Below are 6,000 nucleotides of genomic sequence, written 5' to 3' on the forward strand. Positions count from 1 at the left end.
CATTTAAAGAATGTGCCAAATTTGAGTAAAAAAGTACCAGTGGTCAGTGCTTATTTTTTAACTGTTTAAACTCATGTGATCTTCTCCTGAGAGCATATGTTCTCTGCTTCATAAACGGGTCAGAGGAGAAGATTTTTTTCACTGAGAACTGCAGAGAACTGAAATGAGGTAAATTATCTCTGCTTAATAAACGTACACCATAGTGTTTGCATTCACTCTTTTGTCTGTCTTGAGCAGGAACATGGGATGTATATTGACAGGTCTATGCCCAGCTTAGGGAGGGTAACTATAGGGGCCTTTAGCATTTCTAAAGGGAAGAATGAAAGTGTGTTCAAATGGGATGACGAGTAGTTTGAAAGCATTATAGTACTTATTGGTAAATCCATCCGGGCCAGGGGACTTGCCATTGCGTAGGGATGAAATGATTTGTTCTATTTCTGTCAGGGTAAAATCAAAATTTAGGGTGTTGAGTATTTGACAGGGACAGAAGGCATATTCATGCCAGAAAGTAATTGATAATGATGGATGATCATGGATTTTGTTTGTTTGGTTAACAGCACAGAAGTTGAGTTTAAGTCTACGGAGGTATAAATCATGCTGTGCACACAACAGCTCTCTGTGTTTAGTATGTAGTTTGAACAATTTAATTGCCATATAGGAGGAAGGGGAATATTTAAGTTGATAAAGAGTGCGAATCTCTGATATGTTTTAATTTTGGCCTGATGTTGCTTTTTAAGACAGGAACTCAATTGTATCCGAATGCCTCAGATGTAGACTTTGTGGGCATTCCACACCATTAAAGACCCCAAATCCGGTTGGTTGTTGAGGTTGGAAAAACTGTTTGAGGTGTTGTACACTTTCCTTCTGTGTGGTTGGGTTTTGTATAACAGAATTGTTGCAGCCCCACAGTAATTGCCGCGTGGGCAGACCATGTGATGTCTTGAATAGAGGAAGTGGAGACCCACTGCAGCAACCATTTGTCTGCAATAAATAGGTCTATGTGGAAATATGAGTTGTGACGAGGGGAATAAGTAAATGTTTTTTCATTGGCATGGATACAACACCAAGCATCATATAAATCTTCCTTGTGAAGGAGACCGTTCAGAGTTACGTTTTGGGCGCCTCTCTGGGATAAGGTATCAAGGCTGAAGTCTACAATCATGCTAAAATCCCCATATCCCCAAGTTCCCATGCTGCACCTTTGAAATTTTCCAGAAAAATTGCAGATAAATCGCAATTGATACAAATTGGGAACATACACCGTTTCCAGCATGTAGGGTATGTTATTGATGTTACAAAGCGGAATAATAAACCACCCTTTGGGATCAAGAATTTGTCCTTGAAGTCAAAGGATACGCAGTCTTTCACAGTCAGCAACACGCTGTGTTTTGTGGCCGGAAAAGATGCCAGAAAAATGTGAAGTTTTTGCGTGTGCATTTGGGTGTAAGTGCATTTCTTGTACCGCAATGATACCCGCTTTGCGCTATGTAAAGCATCCTGCCAGAGAGATCCGGGTTTAGTCGGATGGTTGAGTCCCATTAAAAAAAAAAAGTGACCAAATGATGCGATGGAGGGCCTGGATGTGTAGACATTGGGAGGACGAGTTGCTCTGGAGGCCAAAGGAATTCGTAGGTGGACATGGCAAGTCAAAAGGCTGTGTACTTGCTGTTGGCAGATACAAGTTTAGAAAATCCTGTGAATGGAATGAAATTAGAGCTGAGCTCAGCTGAGTTCCAATAGTAGTGGTACATTGCGCCCAAACATAAAGTGAATTGTGAGTAGTAGGTGTCAGGAATTGGCAGACAGGAGTAAGGTGCTACTGCATCGGTAAAAAAAAATTACACAGTACATAGACTATAAAAAACTTGTCCATCAGGGACTTGTACAGTACATCGTACCCAAATCCCTGTCTTCTTTGGCACTGTCCGGTACCCATGCTCTCTCAGGGAACATGACAGGCGATTACTGTTAAAAAAAAAAAAAAAAAAAAAGTGTGTGCGAGCCTCATTTTTTCTTCAGAGGCCTTCTTGTGGTTTGCCACATGTCATTTAGGGGTAGTGCGCTGAGGGGAAGTGCGCAATATGATCTTAGGAGCCTCTGGGGATGGAATGATGTCCCATTCCTGTAGGAGACATAGGCCCTCATTCACTGATGTGACCATGTAGGTGGATCCTCTGAGTTATACAGAGTTTCGCAGAGTACATCTGTAAATGATTTTGTGATTTCTCAAAGCTTTGGTGATGGAATTGAGATTCCTGTGTTATTGCAGGGTATGTTGAGAGAACTTTGGAAGTAACTGTAGGGAAGTAGCTTGAGCTGTCAGGCCTAGGTGGGAGGAGATTATCCTAGAGGCGGTCGGGCACAGTACACAGCACACCTTCATGTCTCCGCCCGCCTGATCCACTCACCGCTTCACCACGCCGGTCTTTATCTTCATTTGCCTCAGCCGCGGGTCCGCCATCTTACCGGAGAAAGCTTACACATTGAGCACATTGAAATAAACATCCTCCATCCACGCTCAGGGGTATAGAGCGATTATATACCCAAGGCTCGTTGGTCCTGTGGGGCCTGGGCAGGAAGGTGAGCGGGCACTCCACCTGTCTGAGGATTGGCACCTGTAGTGTCGACAGATTGGCACTCCATCTATCTGAGGAGGGGGGCACTCCACCTGTCTGATGATTGGCATTTGCAGTGTACACCTGCATGACTTTATTTTTCACATGGACACTATTCATGTCATTGTGTTTTAGTCACTCTATTGTGTGTATCACGCATATATCACTCAATAGTTATATGTGATAAGTCATTTGTATTACATCTAGGGCTGTAAGGTTATATAAGCGCCGCACTGTTTTCTACTTCCATTCCCTGCTTATTGTGGGTGCTTAGATTGTGGCACCAGTAGTGCTGGCTGCTGTATTCTAGTAGTTTATCTGGAGGCGCAGGAGATACCTCTTTTTATTTCTCTAGCTTGAGCTGGAAGATTCTCTGCTTTCTGGAAGGTAGCCAGAATTTTCTCCTTTACTTGGAAGAAATGTACTCATAGCAATACATCCCTTGGTATATCAAAGGCCAGATACGAGGGTTTCGGAATCCTGTGGATCCTAGCTATACTTAAGTCAGCTCACGTAAGAGGACGAGCCCGAGTGAATTGTCATTGAAATGCATAAATCGCATTATATTCTCATATCTGTGCCTGGCCATGAGTATGCATATGATGAATCGGGTCTGTGGACCAATACAACCACAATTAATTTTTTTTAGTAATGCCCATGTTGAGGGTTAGGCCCCAAAAAACTTTAAATTCAGAAACTGTGATAGGTTTCCATGCAAATGGTCTGGCAAGGTTTGAATTATTTAGGTTGGCAGTGAAAAACTTTTGTGCATATAAATTGCTTTGACCCATAATCAATGCATACATATCTTCCATGAAAAACCACTCCAAATAATCAAGGGGAGTAGTTAAATTTGCTGTTTCCACCTGAATTCCGGTTTGGGCAGTGAATGGGGGAAGTGCGGGTGCTGCAGAATTTGTGGGCTGCCAATCAGGATTTGCAAGCACATCTGGAAGGATACTAATGGATCTACTGGCCTGTGTGCAAATTCTTTGTAGCTGCTGGACACTACTTGTGCTAGCCACCGCACCAGCTTGTACTGCACTTATGGAACTTGCCTCGTCACCAAGTGATGTTGCAGTGCTGGTATGTGAAAGACCAGGATGTACTAGGCCACTGGTGCTCGCCAGCTCACCAGAAGGTAGAGCTTCACTAGTACTGGCACTTTGCTGCATATGGGAATCATCATGTGATTGTAACATCTCAGCAACCTGGGAACGGGGTCGGGTATGCCTGATCTTAGCAGGGACCTCTTCTCCATTGTCTGATCTATCTGTCAGGGTGCTGCTGCTGTCTACAGGTTCGTATTCTGAGGCGGATTCTGTCAGTGAGGCTTCCCCTTCACTCTCACCGGACATGCTCAGACTCCTGTAGGCCTCTTCACTAGAGTACCTTTCGTTGGACATTTTAGCCACTAAATTTATAGGTACCTAGTGCGACGCACAGGAAAAATTTGCACCTGGCTGTCAGGGACTGCTTGAACCGATACAAAAAAATTGGTAACAGATGAAGTCTGATTCTGCAAACACTGCGGTTTTGTGTTTAATATATCAAGTGACAGTGATCTACTGACTTCACTTGCTGGGGGAGGGAGGTAAGCATAGGGGCTAAACGCAGGTGCTGGCAGGTGCCGTGGCTGATCTCGCTAACGCTGCATTTTTGGGGACACTGTACTAATGTGAACGCTGGTATAGTGCTGATCTGATCAAAGATATTGATCCGATCAGACACTATACTAGTAATGGAGGTTTATTGTGTATGTGAGCGTGTTCTTGGCAATCAAGGGGTTAAATTTGATGACTGATGTAGTAACGGGAAAATCTGACGCTATCTGGGGCGGATGCTGACTGACGCTAATGCTATCTGAAGTCGCTGGTAACACTAATACAGTGGTCAGTAAAAAATCTGTACACCTGTGCTAATGACACTGGTGACAGGGCAGTGAAGGGGTTAACTGGGAGCCGATCAAGGGGTTAAATGTGTCCTAAAAGTGTTCTGTGCAAGTGTGCTGTTTTACTCATGTGTGTCTGCTTTCTTCTCTCTCTGGGATGGAATGTGCCCAGAGAGAAAACATTTAATCATTTCCTGTACCTGTGTAAGTGTAAACAGGAAGATCTGTGATAGGGCAGGGATCGATGATCCAATTCAGGCCGAACATCACTGGCCTAATTCAGATAATTGATCCCTTGGGAACCGAATCACAGCACTCACAGGTCGGCATGTGCCTCAGGCCCACGATCACCGTGGGAGCATGAATCGTGTGTGTGTGTGTGTGTGTGTGTGTGTATATATATATATATACGTGATTTTACGCACCCGTGCCTTCCTGTAGCAGTATTTCTGCTATAGGACGGTGCGGAAGCAGTATATTTTAGATTGTAAAATATAATCCTTATCATGAATACAGTTTCTTCTGATGCACTTCAGTTGACCCCGAGGAATGTCCTAAGCCACAAAGGATGATGTCCACTTCTAATGGATAGATAACTATTTCTATCATTGGGTTTTTTGTAACCAAATTATCATCCTACCTCATAACAGACACATTTAAAAAGTCAATCGTGTGTCTATTCCACTGATCTATTTTAATGTTATTTATTTCAGCCATAAATTGATGTAAACTCTCCTCAATGCATTCCCATATAAACATGAGGTCGTCTAACCTCCTGTAAAACAATAATCTAATCTCAGTTTATTATATCATATCTGTCCTCCCACTCTGCCATAAAAATGTTTGCAAGGGTGGGTGCAAACTTCGTGCCCATTGCAACTCCACTCTTCTGGCCATAAAAAACTCCCTGATACCAAAAGGAATTGTGCTTAAGACAAAAATTTAGAGCTTTCCTCAAAAAGACATTCTGGGTGTGGGGAATATCTTTTGAGTAAAGAAGGCTGCAGGTCTCACAGAGCTCCTTCAGCAAGCAGCTGTCTCTGTTGAGTGCCAAGCCATGCCCCTCATATTTTATGATTTTTTTTTTTTTTGCTCATTTACATGAGGCAAACTGTTTAGTAACCTTGATTCATATATTTGGCAGCACAGTGTATATTCACATGTATAGGGTTCACAAATGTTACATAATCGCATTCTTCTGTTATATATGGTTTCTTTTGATTTTGCCTGTGGCACAAAGTTTTCATGTATATGCTTTTTCCCATACACTGTGCTCTAAAACGATAACTGTTGAATCATCTTTCAATCTTGACGCAGTGCACCACCACGTGTAGGGGATAAAAAAAAATCACTCGCCAGATATTATGGTCTCTAAAAGCCTGCTAAGCCTTAGTAAGTGAAACCACCATGGTAGAGACAGGGGATGCTATGGCACCATACACTCCTGTGTTATAGATTTCTCATGGGAAACATATAACATAAGTCCCATAGTGT

At 42.9% G+C, this 6,000-nt stretch overlaps 1 protein-coding gene across 1 annotated transcript in view; it reads left to right on the forward strand.

Moving 5' to 3' along the window:
- The window catches only part of HEATR1 (HEAT repeat containing 1), a 387,031-nt gene that overhangs the window by 75,934 nt on the left and 305,097 nt on the right, over nucleotides 1–6,000 (forward strand). The window lies entirely within an intron of this gene.

This window comes from Staurois parvus, unplaced genomic scaffold, assembly GCF_062004578.1.
Source record: "Staurois parvus isolate SC_StPar_1 unplaced genomic scaffold, SC_StPar_1.0 ptg001196l, whole genome shotgun sequence".
Lineage (NCBI taxonomy): Eukaryota > Metazoa > Chordata > Amphibia > Anura > Ranidae > Staurois > Staurois parvus.